Source organism: Hylobates moloch, unplaced genomic scaffold (genome assembly GCF_009828535.3).
Source record: "Hylobates moloch isolate HMO894 unplaced genomic scaffold, HMol_V3 SCAFFOLD_23, whole genome shotgun sequence".
Lineage (NCBI taxonomy): Eukaryota > Metazoa > Chordata > Mammalia > Primates > Hylobatidae > Hylobates > Hylobates moloch.
In genome coordinates this window covers 3573765-3590685 of record NW_026652298.1, presented here as the reverse complement: position 1 = coordinate 3590685, position 16921 = coordinate 3573765, and the positions used below count along the sequence as shown (strand labels likewise).

General features: G+C 40.9%; 1 long non-coding RNA gene across 1 annotated transcript in view; it reads left to right on the top strand.

The window, feature by feature from the left end:
- Window positions 1-11601, top strand: part of LOC116462575 (uncharacterized) — a 52488-nt gene extending 40887 nt beyond the window's left edge. Inside the window, exons 3-6 of the long non-coding RNA XR_004246389.1 lie at window positions 1743-1807; window positions 2766-2926; window positions 9250-9359; window positions 10343-11601. This is a non-coding gene — a long non-coding RNA (uncharacterized LOC116462575). The remainder of the gene's footprint in view (window positions 1-1742; window positions 1808-2765; window positions 2927-9249; window positions 9360-10342) is intronic.
- Window positions 11602-16921: the final 5320 nt, after the last annotated feature.

Genomic DNA, 16921 nt, shown 5'->3' with positions numbered 1-16921 from the left:
AGCTGTGCGGGAGACTGGAGTTTTATTATTACTCAAATCAGTCTTACTGAGAACTTGGGGATCAGAGTTTTTCAGGATAATTTGGTGAGTAGGTGGGTCAGTGAATCGGGAATTCTGATTGGTCAGGTCTGAGATGAACTCATAAGGAGTTGAAGCTGTCCTCTTGCACTGAGTCAGTTCCTGGGTCAGGGTCACAAGACCAGATGAGCCAGTTTATCAATCTGTGTGGTGCCAGTTGATCCATCAAGTGCAGGGTCTGCAAAATATCTCAAGCACTGATCTTAAGTTTTACAATAGTGATGTTATCCCCAGGAGCAATTTGGGGAGATTCAGAATTTTGTAGCCTCCAGCTGCATGACTCCTAAATCATAATTTCTAATCTTTTAGCTAATTGTTTAGTCCTGCAAAGGCAGTCTAGTCCTCAGGCAGAAAGGGGGTTTGTTTTGGGAAAGGGCTGTTAACATCTTTGTTTCAAAGCTAAACCATAAACTAAGTTTCTCCCAGAGTTAGTTTGGCCTATACCCAGGAATGAACAAGGACAGCTTGGAGCTTAGAAGCAAGGTAGAGTTGGTTAGTTCAGATCTCTTTCACTGCCTCAATTATAATTTTGCAATGGCTGTCTCAACAATGTGAGGCTGTATCTTTAAAAGAGAAAGTAAGTCACAAAATAAAGTATAACCTATGTTTGCAATGGTAATTGAAATGAGGTTGCTTTGGTATAGTGAAGACTAATTTTTCACTTCATTTTCCATTTTACGGCCCATCAGTAACTTCCTGTATCTTCTTTTTGGCAGACATCCTCAACCAAAGAGGAGAAACTGGCAATTTAAAAACAGCCAGATATCTGGTGCTATTTCAAAGTCGTAATAGAGACCTGTGATACCTTGCTGTGGTGTTGGACTCAGTTTATGTCTTCCATCTTCCTTTGGTAGACAGAAGAATTAGTCTGGTTTATGATGAATTTTGTATATGTTTACTGGAAAGTGTTCTGCCTTAAAGAAACTTTTCATCATAGCCCAAAGCACATTGCAGGAAGATGCCCTGCATAGACCTGTGTGTGCTTGTAAGTGGCAAATTTCAGACATTGGAGAATGTGGCTTTCTCTTGTGTTTGAAAGTACAGAGAGTTTTATGGATTCCCAGATGCTAGGCTAAGGATGATTAATATATAGTCTGTTGGCCTCAGTCATCTCTAGCTATTCATCACCCGATGATACACTCAACCACACTCATGAGTTTAAAGAATCAGAAAGTGAGGAAAGGGTAAGGGCAAATGATCTGAAATATATGAATGGAAGCTCATCTCTAATTGGTGCTATCGTTTAGGTTTATGACAGGTTCTTCATAAACCACTATGTGTGTGTAAAATGCATCAGAGACTTCTCACACCAGACCAAACCAGACTAGACAGAGTTACTTCATCACCAAACATTCCTATCTTTTAAATATAAGGAGCCAATCTATTGTAACCTCCTCTGCAAACACTGTTGTATTTCTTCTTTCTCTTTTAATGCTTGACACTTAACCTGAATGCCTTCTTTTATGTATTCAGTTTGAAAAAACAGGATATAGAAAGCATCATTTGATTTTTAAATTTCCATTCCTGGGTAGATGTTTTGGTTATTAAAAAATAGCTCAACCCTATTTGTTTGAGACATATATGCAGGCAAATGGGTGCATTTCGGGATTTATTTATTTATTTATTTTGTCCTTCTATTTCCCTGTCCACATTTGTGCTTGTAGATCTGTGTCTCTGGAGATCCGTTTGCTCAGCCACCAGATCAAGCAGGCACCCATAGTTCATAATGGTAAGCAAGCCCATGTAGTTAAAAAAAAAGAAAAAAAAGAAAAAAAGTTGGTGAGCAGGAAGAATATGTAGGCAGCATGAGTCTGCACTGAACAGAGCAGAAGCAGCTTGTCCAGGGAAGTCAGAGTCGCACCAGGGGTGTGGCAGGAGCATCTACCACAGGATGGTTGTGTCTGCCAGGGTCACTAATTATTTTGCAGTCAGAAAGTGCCTGGTGAAAGGCTTAAAGGAGAAATTCATCGCAGTTTCCTTTTATCTGCCTCTCCAATTGATGTCTATACAGAGCAAACAGGGCTCCCCAAACACACCAGTCTGTTTCAGATACACAAGATTAAGTAGCTAGTGACATTCAAGACCAATCAGCCCACCCAGGAGGACTGAAACCAGTGGAAAAGCTGTCAGATTTCGCCTTTTCTCCATTAATCTTAAAGCTTTTCAGTGGTGCCAGGTCGCATCTCCATCAGACAAGCTGAGAAGAGTGTCCTGCAACTTTCTACACCCCCAACCCCCACACCAAGGAGAGTAACCCCTTCATTGCTGAGCTGATCTCTTAGGATATAGGGGATTCTTTTCACGGACAGAAACAGATCTTCACTGGCTCCACTGCTTTTCAATACTGGAGGAAGCTGGAAGCAGAAGGCGGGATCCTTCCTCCTTACAAGTTCATAGCTGGTCCACTCCCTGGAGGCTGTGCCACATGGACCTCAGAGATCGGCCGCCCTTGAGAAGAGACAGCTTTAGGGGTGACCGTGGGACAACTAAGGAAACAGGTGTTCCCCTAGTAGTCTGGAAGCTTCACCTACCTGACACAGTGTGTGGAAGGAGAGAGGGAAAGCTAGAGGGAGAGAACGCAGGGAAAGATGAGAGAAAAGAAGAAAGAAGGTGCAAATAAAGAGAATGAAGTGCGAATTTGTAACGGTCCTTTCCCCATGCCTCATTTTAAATCCCTTTGGAAGCAGGTGATGACCTGGGCAAAAGGTCACCAGTAAGGAGCAAAGGGACCTGCCTGCCACTCTTAAGCAGAGCGCCTGCTGAATCAGGATTTCCAAAGCTCTGGCTGAGTGCCTGGCCGGGGGCTGTGTGTGCAGATGCCACAAGATGGACAAGACTGAGGACGCAGGTGAGCATTTCTCAGTGCAGTCAGGGGTGGGAGAGGCCTGTGGCTTCCAGAAACCCAGCTTTGCCTTTGAAGACAGAACTCAGAGAACTGCTGGCTGGAGGGGGCCAGGGTCTTTTCCTGCTTTCTATTTACCCCTGAGAGCCTTTTCTGTGGTGTTTATATCACTGTCAGCCCAAGTCTACCCTCAACAATAGGTGTCTGAGAAAGCTGTGGGCCCAGTTCCTACAGCTGGGTTGATTTATACCAGCAGATGTAGACTGATCCCACTTAAAATTGAAACTCTGGCCTCCACTAAACTCTTTCACAGCTCATATAGTTTTAACACACACACACACACACACTCTGTCTCTCTCACACACTCTCTCTCTCTCTCTCTCTCTCCTAGGTAAAAATCACCCATTCTCCCACCAGTTAGAATGGCCATCATTAAAAAGTCAGGAAACAACAGGTGCTGGAGAGGATGTGGAGAAATAGGAACACTTTTACACTGTTGGTGGGACTGTAAACTAGTTCAACCATTGTGGAAGTCAGTGTGGCGATTCCTCAGGGATCTAGAACTAGAAATACCATTTGACCCAGCCATCCCATTACTGGGTATATACTCAAAGGACTATAAATCATGCTGCTATAAAGACACATGCACACGTATGTTTATTGTGGCACTATTCACAATAGCAAAGACTTGGAACCAACCCAAATGTCCAACAACAATAGACTGGATTAAGAAAATGTGGCACATATACACCATGGAATACTATGCAGCCATAAAAAATGATGAGTTCATGTCCTTTGTAGGGACATGGATGAAACTGGAAATCATCATTCTCAGTAAACTATCGCAAGGACAAAAAACCAAACACCGCATGTTCTCACTCGTAGGTGGGAATTGAACAATGAGAACTCATGGACACAGTAAGGGGAACATCACACTCCGGGGCCTGTTGTGGGGTGGGGGGAGGGGGGAGGGACAGCATTAGGAGATATACCTAATGTTAAATGACGAGTTAATGGGTGCAGCACACCAACACGGCACATGGATACATATGTAACAAACCTGCACATTGTGCACATGTACCCTAAAACCTAAAGTATAATAATAATAAAAAAAAAATCACCCATTCTTGAGCAGCATAGATCACTCTCTGGATGGGTTATCTTGTTCCTGTTAGTAGGTGTGTGCTTCCCACAGCTCCTACCCCACCCCAGATGGCTGCTGGCAGCAAGGCCTCAGCCTGTTTCCAATGTGCAAGGATTATAAAATAGACCTCTGGGTGACTTGTTTTTAGGGCAACTTTCCGTACAGTCCATAGACTCATTTAAATATCTTTTGTTACATCAAAGAAGTCACCCTTCACAGCAGTCCTGGTGAACCAGGCCATCACCCAGAGTTATAGCATCGCTTATAGATTAAAATGTTAATAAGCACAAAACTATGCAAAGGTAGACTTGTGATGTTGTCAGTCGCACCTTACCTGTAGGGAACAGATGTGCCATTGTTGTGTATATTAATATCTTTTCTCAAAGGAATACTAACCCAGAAGGAAACAAATAATAGGCATAATTATATCTAGGCATAATGACATATATATCCAATACTACCTTTGTCAGTATTATGCAACCACATTTATCCTAACTGACCATTATTGAATACTTTGATAAACACCCACTAATAAAAGGGTGCCCAGCACAAGACTGTGCATAGAGTTGATGCTCAATAATTTTCCAATTTATTATGTGCATGTCCTGACTAGTACATTCAGTATACAAAGCACTTAGGTATTCATATGGAATGTAAATTCTAGTATCAGCATCATCCACCCTCTAATATTACAGTTAAGAAAAAGATAAGGACTCCCACAACGGGAACTTAAAACCCTGAGGCCAGGTGTTTTGTCTAGGAATTTAACAGAGGCTTTGTGTGATAAGAGTCTCTCTAGGAAGGGCCAGCACTCAAGATTGTATTACCATTACAATGGCAAAAACCACAATTACTTTTGCGCCAACCTAATAATCACCCTGTATGGCTGCAGTCCAGTCTGGGTTGCTGGGCCAGCAGATCATGCTGCTTAACATCTACCCCATAGCATCTGCTAAACTGAGGACACAGGAGATCCCAGATAGGTAACTGGTGAAGGAATTGAATGAACATCTGAGAAGGTAGCCAGCTTCTGGACACAGATGGCCAGCAGGATATCTCCATAGGAGCAGCCTCTACTACTTTTTGCTTTTAAACGTGTGAACGCATCTTTGCACTCTTGCAGAAATTCAGAATTGGGCCAGTACTACTTCCTGTTAAAAGGAGAAAGCAATCACTCCTTGGCTGCTGGTGACTGGGGAAGAAAGGTGAAGGGCCTGACTCTGCCATGTGTGGACCTCCCCACACAGACCCTTACACAGCAAGTTGCTAGAATTGCCTCCTCACCGTAGAGAGGAAAGGGAAATGGGGCAGGTTTCTTCTATCATCTCCATCTTCGTCACAGGCCCTCACACTGACAGCTACTCAAAGGGCTTGCTAACCAAATTCTTGGGCGCTTCCAGGTGGATAATATTATTTCTTGATCACTCAATATAGGATTTGTATGTTATATGGGCATATGTGAATTTAATATCAGTGTTATAACTTTCTCAGTGACTTCCAAAGAAATCTATGGTTTAACTTTATTTGTATTATGAAAGGAAAAAAGTTGTAAGCAGTGTAGATTTAGAAATAAAGCAGTGGGAGTGGAAAAGCCAGCAGCCCAGCATCGCTTGTTTAAAACTCGTTCTACGATTGTGAAGAACCTGCACTTTTCCAGGACTTGTCTGTCTTATCTCCCTTCCACCTTGTTCTATATTTTGACCTTTCATGACCACATCTCCTACCATCTTTATAGTCTATCTTGTGTGGGTAGGGACCTATTTTGGCCAGATCCAGAATCATCTGGCTCCTTCTCTTTCTTGGTTCTTTTTACTTTATATGTTATTCTGAGCATGGGTCACCCCTCAGCTCCCTTCTTACCTTCTCCTAATCATAGTCACAGGACAATCATTGTCAGGAAGAGCATCTAGTTCTAATCACATTGAAATATGCAGTAACATCTAGTTGGATAATTTTCAATAAATCTCTACTAGGAATTGAGCTATTTTTGTCCTTAACTTTCCTGATAGCTTCATCAGAAAAGCAGCTTATTTAAAATAAAATATGCTGGGGGCATTTGGAAACCATCCCTGCCATCAGCATCTTCTAGGCCAGGCCTTGACTTCCAAGGCTTATCATATGCAAGTTAGGAGTTTCAACTGATAACTTGATGCAACAGAAACAGGTGGGGCAAGGCTTCCAGAAAAAAAGGCCTTAGCCAGCCTGGAGGCAGGGGCCTCGGGTCCTCCCTGAGGATGCTGATAGAAGTTAGATTCTTTATTGCTCACATGAAACAGCCTTTATGGTCCACACACTGGGCCTCCACACAATGGATTTTCAGTCAACAATCTGAGGGGGTTATGGTAATTGTTAGATGCCTTAAATGTGTATTTTCTGGCAAAATGAAATGGTTTCTGTCAAAAGTCAGGATAAGTCAAGGGATATTCTTGAGGGGAATTTAATGCAGTGGAGAGGCTTTCAACATTTCAAAAAGTGTTGGCAGTAAAACATTTGTTCATAATAAGACATGAACATTTAAAAATATTTAAAAGTGCATTTGTTTAGTTAGCAAGAAGTGTTTGAAACTAATTGACTCAGTTGGATCTGAAGAAGTTGGTAAAAGGGGTTTTGAGGGTGAATAGGCCCAGTCTGAAACACAGGTGACTTTAGGAGCCTGTAAATGCTATCCCTATGTTAAGCACCTAGATCACCAGAGAATTCATTTTTGTATTATATTTCTCTGGACCCCTAGAGACGCAACTTTACAGAGTCAGTCTTTGAAAGAGCTTGAGAGACTGGGCACGGTGGCTCATGCCTGTAATCCCAGCACTTTGGAATGCCAAGGCAGGTGGATAACCTGAGGTCAGGAGTTCGAGACCAGCCTGGCCAACATGGCAAAATGCCATCTCTACTGAAAATACAAAAATTAGCTGGGCATGGTGGCGCTTGCCTGTAATCTCAGCTAGTTGGAAGGCTGAGGCAGGAGAATCACTTGAACCCAGGAGGCAGAGGTTGCAGTGAGCCAAGACTGCGCCATTGCACTCCAGCCTGGGCAAAAAGAGCAAAACTCCATCTCAAAACCAGAAAAGCTTGAGATAAGCTGTGGGGGTTGTGGGGGTGGAAGGGAGGTGAGACAAGAAAGGTGCCACTCTCTCTCTCTTTGTTTGTGTGTGTGCATTCAGAACTGCTTCAGTGAAGTTGCCTACTGCCTCATACCTAAGCATAGTTCAGGAGCAACAAAAAGTTTGTCTAGCCTCCTCCAAGTAGACATCAAGAATGATATAATCCACTGTGTTTTGCCTTAGACTTGAGCTTGCTAGCATCTAAAGCCAGGATTTGGGCTCCATTGCTGTTATCTTTCTTTTGCCAGAGCTTCTTGATATGATTTTCCCCCTTTTGAACTTGCTCTTGGTCATGCCAAGGTACTGATATATCGGTTCCAATGCTTGTAGTGACCTTACCATCAAGATTTTGCATGCTGTCTGTGGTATATAGAGTGTAAACATGCCAGGAAGTGTTTGGATGGATTGGAAGGATTTTGAAACCACTTCTTTTGCTTTAGAACAAAAAACGTCTAAAACTATGTGCTGTGGAGTACCTGGAGAACCTTCCAGAGGCCCACACAGAAAAGGACCTTTGATTTGGTCACTGGAACTGCTCTCAGCATACAATAGTCCTAACCTCCTTTGGCTGCTTTGCTTCTTTGACTCACTTCCTGACCCAGACTTCCGTTTAGAAAGGAATCTTATGTTTCTGGTCATTTCCCAACAGGCTGTTCTGCCTGGTTGGCTGTTTAAAGATGTGGTGCTTTGTGATGTGTTGCATCTCAGGGCATCTTTGAGGCACTTCTCCTGACCACCCTGCTTGCAGCTGCCCACTTCCTCTCCCTTCCAACAGCTGTTCTGATGTCCTGCTGTCATCCTCTCTGTATACAGCAGACAAGCAGTCTCGCTGCAGCTAGCATCCATCCTATCAGTGTCGGTGGGCTGGCTGCATTCCAGGACATGGGTAGATGGATATAAGAGGACAAGCTTGGGAACCAAATGTTGGCGAGGGAATGGAATGAACACAAAGCCCTCTGCTAGTGATCATCAAGGAGGGGTGATAGGAATATCTCTCTCAGTTGATGACCTTTGAATTCTCAGTCTCTGGAAGAACTTTGACATCCAGGGAGCCTTTGCGGGATAATGTCTTCTAAAAGGAATCTTTGTGTGATAGTGTCCTCTAAGGGCACATGTTTTCTTTAAAGGCTTGTTGTTTTGCAAACTCAGAAAGGTTTCTACTAGCTCTAATAAGCCTGTGGCTTCCCAGCAACCTGGCCCCAGCCCCTGTATATTCCAAAAGCAGTGATCATAGAATTAGACAAGCAAAGAAGCTAATCTGATGATGTACACAGTTTGTAAGCATGTGTTAAACTTCAGGATAGGAATGTGTAAAGCAGAGAAGTGGCAGCTTATACCTTCCTACTCCATCTTTCAGGATGAACTGAGAGTGCTGATGTTCCTTTCCTTTCAAAACTTGCACAAAGAAAATTTTGGAGAAGGAATTGGAGGTCATGCCACAAATCCTGAGTTGGGGAACCACATGCTGTGGTGGAAATAGGAGTGCAGAGGCCAGATTTCCAGGACATTCTGCAGTGGGAGGTGGATGGGGCATTGTGATAGCTTTAGTTTTCAGGAAACAGGAATGAGGAACAGAATGGAAAATGGTGAGACAAATGAGACAAATGCAATTGACATTTGTCATTTTTGGCTACCTAGTATATGAACTACCTTTCATGTTTGAGAAATTTCCTGCCTAAAGGCCAGAAAACCCCCTTCACTAGCCCTCCCTGCAGCTCAAGTGTAAGCATGTGCCCTAGGGTGGATCCCTCAGATGCATCACTCCAGCCTTTGAACAGGGAGCCAGTGGCACAAAGAAGCAGAAACAGGAGAGAACCCATTTGGTTGTGGTGGTGCCAGTACTGCTAACATTCAGCTCCCTGTGTTCCATGGGGACTGGAGAGCCTCACTGGTCTTGGGTCTCTGCTCCCACCTGTCCTCTGAGCCCAGTGTTCTTGAAGAGTTTGTGAGCTACCTCATATCCTTTGAAAAAAGTGTATTTTCTGCTTAAGTCAGACATAGTTTCTGTTGCTGGCAAAATGAAACTTCAAAATGAAACCAGAGCTGCCTCTGACTCTCACCCCACATATTTGAATCAAACTCAGATTTCCTACAACAGCAGGCTTCTGATGCCCAGGCCTCAGTTCTGAACTCTGGAGGCTACAACCTGGCCTGCTTATAGACAGGGGACCAAATGAAGGTAAAGAGGAGACGGGTGAGGAGAGGACTGGGTGGCAGGGACATATGATCTGGTCAGGGAACAAGAACAAGCAAGTGGCAGCACTAAGGGTTCAACACAGGGAGGGCCTGAGAAGATTGAGGCATGAGCAGGGAGGTGGGCATGGTTTGTGACTCTGCCAGATTCAGAAGGTTGGGGATGAGGGACTCACCCGGAGTTGTGTTTGCCCAGGAAGCCCAGACTGGCCGAGCAGGCCAAGGCCAAGGTAAACAAAGAAAAGCATGCTAGTTTTCTAGACGAGGAAGGCAATGTGTCAAAATCTCTCACTTGGGCCATCCCAGTGGAGAAACGCAGAACTCTATGAAAGACCATGTTCTCTTCTTCCCTGTGCTTTGGGGGCTAATGTTGATAACTGGGGTTTAGCACGTTAAAGAATAAGTCATGCAGCCTACCATCTGGAGAATCTATGCAATTCCCCTTCAATCGGAGCTGACTGTACACACACACCTTGAGACCTAAACAATCTAATAGCACTAGATGGTTCCCTAGGAAGCAAATTAATTAGACATTTCTCTAAAGATATAGTCCAGTTGGGGTTAAAATTTGGAAAAGTTCTTTGTAGTATTGGGGGCAAAGGAACCAAGATTTTATTTGAAGTAGAGAGTGGCTGAAATTACGGCACAATCTGCAGGCCAGGCAACATTCAGGAGTTTTGTTTTAGGCTAAGAATAGGTGCTTGGCTACCCAGTTGCTGGAATTAGTACTCCAGCTACCTATACAGCCCTCCAGTATTTAGAAGAGTGGCCCAGGTATTAGGAAGAGCATGGCAGAGACTTATGAATTTTCTAGAGGTAGAAGAATTCATTAATTTATCTACTTATTCGACAAATACTTATTAAACACTTTATACACTTGGCACTGTTGCCTGGGCCTTTCTCACCATGAAAATTGAGATAATGCTCTTATTTAATCCACACAATAGCCCTGAGATAGCTCTATTTGTTATCCTCATTTTACAGATGAGGAAACTGAAGCAACTGTTAAAGAAGAGGATATCAAAAGGGACAGGCATTGATGATGATATCAGAGCTTCTTCCTGGGGAATCTCAGCCTCACATGGTGAAGTATGACAAAAGGAAAAAAATAAGGCTCTCCACGTACTTTCCTGGCAGTCTATGAGGGTCAGGGTTGATTTTGTGTCCCTAAAATGTCACACGAAATTCATAGGCACTTCCAAAGGAGCAGTCTAGCAAGTAAAAGAGTAGATGTGGGGCTGTGTGGAGACCATTGTTTGGGTAATCTTTTTGAAACAGTAGGAATATACCAGCTTCAAACAGTAGGAATATACCAGCTTGTAAAGATTTGCCCACTTAGCTTCAAGTCTCTCTGAACACATTTCCCCCACTCTATGAATAGATGAAGACATACAAATGGAACTCTTTTGATATTCTTAAGTGAAAAACATGATATGGAATAGCAGATAAATACAAACAATTTCTTATCCAGCAAAGAGCTCCAGAAATATTTTGACTTCATTTAAAACAGTTATATAAATATGTGCTGGTGGAATTTTTTTCTAAACCAAATACCCTGAAGGATTTTAGTTGTCTATCTACAACTTTTTGCTTGTGGAAAATGTTGACTTCCTCGTTACTTTGACTTGTGTTCACCTGAAATTTTGCTTTTGCAGTAGTTTTTCTTATGATTTAGTGGCATTGCCTGTCCAGTCACAGGAAGTGGTGTTCTTATTGGGACTAATATGTGTTATGGCCCTGGAACCAGCAGAAGCCACTCCTGCTTTTTTCCACACTCTTCTTTCTATAGAAGAGAAGGGAATGGGGATCCCACATGGCATTCACTGCCTTGGGCATACTGAGATTTCCTGCAAAAGGAGAAACAGCACCAGCAACTAAGCATTTTAGCTCATTTTCTTTTACTTCTTCTATGATTCTTTGCCACTTAGCAATGCCAATCAATTGATTTGGGACTGGAAATACATTTCTTATACAATCTTCAAGTTTTCTTTTATGAGAACATAACTTTCATCTGCTATTATTCCCCACTTCTCTCCTTTCAAATGTAATATTTGGGTCAGTCCTTGAAAGTGAACTGAGTTGAGTTCTCATGGCCCGTAAAAGAACATATTCAAAATGTATCATTTTCTTTATGTCACAGATAAAAGATCATTAATTGTATATAAAATTTCCATATAATTTTTAAAATTTTTATTTTGCAATAATTTATTTTAGATTTACATTAAAGTTGCAAGGAAGGTACAGAGAGTTTCTGTATGCCTTTCACTCAGTTTCTCCTAATGTTAACATCTTACATAATCATGGTACCATTTTCAAAACTGAGAAATTAACATTGGTATTTTGCTATTAACAACAGACTTTACTCAAATGTGAATAGTGTTTTCATGAATGCCCATTTTTATTTCTAGGATTCATTCAGGATACAACTTTATCAGATTCACTTATTAGTTTTAACAGTTTTTTGATGGAGTCTTTAGGGCTTTCTATATATAAGATCATGTTGTCTGAAAGCCAAGAACAGTTTAATTTATTCCTTTCTGATGTAGTTGCTTTTTATTTCTTTCCTTTCCCCGATTGCTCAAGCTAGGTTTTTCAGTACTATGTGGAATAGAAGTGGCAAGAGTGGAGATCCTTGTCTGCAGCCTCCACCTCCCAGGTTCAAGCAATTCTCTTGCCTCAGCTTCCTGAGTAGCTGGGACTACAGGCACGTGTGACCACGTCCAGCTAATTTTTGCATTTTTAGTAGAGATGGGGTTTCACCATGTTGGCCAGGCTGGTCTTGGACTCCTGATTTCAGGTGATCCACCCGCCTCAGCCCCCCAAAGTGCTGGGATTACAGGTGTGAGCCACCACCCCTGGTTGGTTTATGATATTTTTAATGTGCTGTTGAATTCAGTTTGCTAGAATTTTTTTGAGGACTTTTGCACCTAGGTTAATCAGGGAAATTTGCCTGTAATTTTATTTTCTTCTAGTATCTCTGTCTGACTTTGATATCATGGTAATGCTGGCCTTGTACAATAAGTTGGGAAGTATTTCCTTCTCTTCACTTTTGGGAAAAGCTTGAGAAGGATTTGTATTCTTTTTAATGTTTTGTAGAAATCAGCAGTGAAGCCATCCAGTCCTGGGCTTTCCTTTGATGGGAAACTTTTTATTATTGATTCAATTCTCTTACCCATTATTGCTTTGTTCAGATTTTCTCCACGATTCAGCCTTGATAGCCTGTATGCGTCTGGAATTTGTTTTTTCCAGGTTTTCCAATTTGTTAGTGTATAATTATTCATAATAATCCTTATGATTGTTTATACTTTCATTGTAATGTCTACTTTTTCATTTACAACTTTGAGTCTTCTATTCTTAGTCTATCTAAAAGTTCGTGAGTGTCCTCTTTTCAAAAAACCAACCCTCAGTTTCATTTATCTTTTCTATTGTTTTTCTAGTCTCTATTTCATTTATTTCTGTTGTGATCTTTATTATTTCCTTTCTTCTACTAATTTTGAGGTTAGTTTGTTGTTCTTAGTCTAGTTCCTTGAGGTGTAATGTTAGCTTGCTTATGTGGACTTGTTCTTTTTGATGTAGGTATTTACTGCTATAACCTTCCCTCTTAGAACTAGTTTTGCTGCATCCTGTAAGTTTTGCTATGTTCTGTGTCTACTTTCATTTATCTTAATGTTTTTTTCATTTCTTTTTAAATTTCTTCTTTGACTCGTTCATTGTTTAGGAGAATGTTGCTCGATTTCTATGTATTTGTGAATTTCCCAAAATTTCTCCTGTCACTGATATGTACTTTCTACCATTGTGGTAAAAATATGATACTAGATATGATTTAAAACTTCTTACATTTGTAAGACTTGTTTTGTGGCTTAACATATGATCTATCTCAGAGCATATTCCATGTGTGCTTGAGAAGAATATGTATACTGCTGCAGTCATACGAAATGTTCTATATGTGTCTATTAGTTTTATTTGGTCTAAGGTATAGTTTACATCTGATATTTCATTATTGATTTTCTGCCTGAATGATAAGTCCATTGCTGAAAGTGGGATGTCAAAGTCCCCCACTATTATTGTATTATAGTCTTTCTCTTTCTTCAGATCTTTTAATATTTGATTTATATAGTTAGGTACTCTGATGTTAGGTGCATTTATGTTTACAACTGTATATTGTCTTATGAATTGACGTTTTTATTATTATATAATGAAACTCCTTGTCTCATTTTATAGTTTTTTTACTTTAAAGTCTATTTTATCTGATATAAGTATAGCCAACCCTGGTCTCTTTTGGGTTCCAGTTGCATGGAATATCTTTTTTTTCATTTCTTCACATCTTCAGTTTGTCCATAAAGGTGAAGTGAGTACTTTGTAAGCAGCATGTAGTTGAGTCCTGTTTTTATCCATTTAGCCATTCTATGTATTTTAATTCAAGAATTTAATTCATTTACATTTAAGGTAATTACTGGTATGTAAGAATGTATTACTGCCATTTTGTTAATTGTTCTTTGAGTGTTTTGTTGATCCTTTGTTCCTTTCTTCGTCTCTTGCTGTTTTCCTTTGTGATTAGGTGAGTTTCACTAATAGTATATATTGATTCCTTTTTATCTTTTGTGTTTCTACTAAAGAGTTTTGTTTTCTGGTTACCATGAGGCTGACATAAAACGTCATAATTACAACTGGCTGTTTTGAGAGAATAATAACTTTGATTGCATAAACACATTTTACACTTTTATTCAACCCTCAATTCTTTTGTTGTCACAACTTACATCTTTTAATATTATGTATCCCATAACAAACTATTGTAACAATAGTTATTTTAAATATTTTTGTCTTTTAATCTTCATACTAAAGATGTAAGTGATTTATATACCACCATTACAGTATAAGAATATTCTAAATTTGGTTCATTCTTTTTTTTCTTCTTTTTCTGAGATAGAGTCTCGCTCTGTTGCCCAGACTGGAGTGCAGTGGCATGATCTTGGTTCACTGCAACCTCTGCCTCCCGGGTTCAAGCAATCCTCCTGCCTCAGCCCCTCTAGTAGCTGGGATTGCAGGCACTCGCCACCACGCCTGGCTAATTTTTGTATTTTTAGTAGAGACAGGGTTTCACCATGTTGGCGAGGGTGGTCTCGAACTACTGATCTCAGGTGATCCATCTGCCTCGGCATCCCAAATTGTTGAGATTACAGGCCTGAGCCACTGCACCTGGTGGGTTCTTTCACCAGTGAACTTTATACTTTCATATTTTTTGTGTTACTAGCATTCTTTTCTTTAAGCTTGAAGAACTCCCTTTAGCATTTCTGGTAAGATGAGTCCAATGGTAATGAATTCCCTCAGCTCTTGTTTGTCTAGGAAAGTCTTTATCACTCCTCCTTTCCTAAAAGACAGTTTTGCCAGTTAAAGTATTCTTGATTGAGAGGATATTCCCTGCTCCCACCCATCCCACATTTTGTATATATGCCATCTACTCTCTCCTGGCCTATGAGGTTTCTGCTGAGAAATCCACTGCTAGCCTTATTGCAACTCCTTATATGTGATATGCTTCTTTTCTCTTGCAGCTTTCAGAATCCTGTCTTTGTCTTAAATTTTTGGTAGTTTGATTATAATATGTCTTGGTGTAGTCTGCAATTTTGTTTGTATTGAATCTGATTAAAAACCTTTGACCTTCCAGTATCTAGATATTTCTGTCTTTCCCCAGATTTGGAAAGTTTTTTGCTATTATCTTTTTAAATAAACTTTCTGGCTCTTTGTCTTTCTACTTCTTGAACTCCTATAATTTGAAACTTTACTCTTTTGATGCTCTCCTATAAATTCTATAAGCTTTTTTTTAATTCCCCTTCTTTCTTTTTCCTTTTGTTTCTCTGACTGGGTAAGTTCAAATGTCCTATCTTTGAGCTCACTGATTCTTTCTTCTGCTTTATTGAGTCTGTTATTGGAGCTCTCTATGGAATTTTCAAGGTCAGTTGCTGTGTTTTGTTAGCTTTCGATTTTTTTTATAGTTTCTATCTCTGTTAAACTTCAAATTTTGTTCATATATTGTTTTCCTGATTTTGTTTCATTGTCTGTCTTCCTGATTTTGTTTTGTTGTCTATCTGTATTCTCTCGTAGCTCACTGAACTTCTTAAAGATGATTACTTTGAACTCTTTGTCAGGCAGTTTATAAATCTCTGTTTCTTTAGGGTCAGTTTGCTGGTATATTATTTTGTTCCTTTGGTGGTGTCATGTTTCCCCAATTGTTCTTGATCCTTCTGGTTATACATTGATGTCTGTGCAGACTGGAAAACTCTTTGTCTGGGAAAACTCTTCACCAATCAGTCTGTCCAGAGATTCTGGGCAGGGCTTCTGATATGGTCTGCAGGTGGGCTTGTACTGGAATCTTAAGGCAGGTTGACCTAGGTGCCTGTGTCAGCAAGTGGGTGGGCCTGGTGCCTACGTCTGTAGGGTTGAGATAGGAGCCTAGATCCACTGGGATGGATCTTTTGATTGAGTCTGCAGGGGCCAGCCTGAAGCCTGGCTATGCAGGGGTCATCCTGAAACCTGAGTTTGCAGATGCCAGCCTGAAGCCTGGAGATATGGGGTCACGCCCAGTGCTGGGGGTGGTTTGGTACATGGGGCCACTGGGGATGGCCTGGCCCTGGCGTGTTCACATCAGAGCCTGAGTCTGTGAGGGCTGGAGTTTGCCTGGGATGGGGCCACTCTAATGGGCCTAGGGCTTCTGGGTCCAGCCCATTCCTGGGGCCAGTCTGGAACCTGGAGCCACTGGGGTCAGCCTGGTAGTAGGGGAGGCCTAGAGGCTCAGTCTGTGGGTGCTGACCTGAAGTCTGGGGCTATGAGGACCTGCCCAGCACTGGATTTTACTGGGTCAGGCCCAGTGTTGGAGTCCAAGGCAAAGTTCAATGCTCACTTCCCTCTATTTCCTCCAGGTATCTCAATTCACATTTTGCTACCTGGATTAGGGAAGGGATGATATGGGTAATGTGTAACTGTCTTTCTTATCCTCTTCAATGCATTGTTTCTTATTTCTGTGTTATACCCAGGTGCTGTAATCTCCTAATTTCCTCAGCTCTGCAAAGGCATTTTTATACATGTTATTCACATTGATGTTTTCTGGAGGAATGAGTGCTGGGAAGTCCTATGCTGCCATTTTGCTGATGTCTGTACTGCTGTTTAGTTGTTGAAATTACTGATGTGGTTTGATTTATTTTTAAATTTTAATGTGTGAGATTTTATATATACACACACTGCTTTTTTTCTTCTTTCTTGCTGTTAAATAGATTCTTTAAGGTTTTCTTATTTTGTCTTTTCTCCCTCTGTTAGTTTAGAAGTCTTTTTCCAGTCTTACAATATTGTACATTTAAAAAATGCATACTTGTCTTAACAAAGTCTAAAGTTAATATTGCTTCCCTCCTCCTGAGAGTTAAACTCTTCACTAATCCCTATTTTCCATATTATTGTTGTCTAATATAGTAGTTGCACCTTGTTTTCAACCCTCTCAAATTAGCCCTTATGTTTCTTAACAGTCAATGCTGATTTATATATACTTACAATTATAAATGTATTAATTCATCATTG